The sequence below is a fragment of the Myotis davidii genome, unplaced genomic scaffold (genome assembly GCF_000327345.1).
Source record: "Myotis davidii unplaced genomic scaffold, ASM32734v1 scaffold209, whole genome shotgun sequence".
NCBI classification, from domain to species: domain Eukaryota; kingdom Metazoa; phylum Chordata; class Mammalia; order Chiroptera; family Vespertilionidae; genus Myotis; species Myotis davidii.
In genome coordinates, this window is record NW_006300047.1 from 2,433,002 (window position 1) to 2,433,423 (window position 422).

The window sequence follows — 422 nt, forward strand, 5'->3', positions numbered from 1 at the left end:
CTCTCTCTAAAACATATACATATAATAATATACATATAATAGATACATATAATAGTATATACATAAAAAAATAAACTCATTCCTACTTATCCAATAAAAAAATAAACCTTCCCAAAGAGCAGCTCCCGTGCCTGCCCTGCTCCATGCTGTCTGCTGCCTCACCTGCTTTAGTTTTCTATTATCTATCGTCTGTCCCTCCCATGAGGGCCAGGGTCTGTATCTGCCTTGCTCACCACTGGGTCCCAGTACACAGAACATGCCAGCACTTAAATAAGACTGAACCATTCTGGACACTCCCAGCCCAGCCCAGCCCTCCAGCCAGATTCTAGGCACTGCCCGGGGGGAGGGAAGCCTTCCTGGGATTGCTTCTCGCAGCTCGGAAGGGAGAGGCTAGCAGCACCTGCTCAGACCCCTGTGGCCCC

The 422-nt window shown here is 48.3% G+C and overlaps 1 protein-coding gene across 3 annotated transcripts in view; it reads right to left on the reverse strand.

Moving 5' to 3' along the window:
* NUBP1 (nucleotide binding protein 1) overlaps positions 1–422 on the reverse strand; it is a 23,703-nt gene that overhangs the window by 12,878 nt on the left and 10,403 nt on the right. The window lies entirely within an intron of this gene.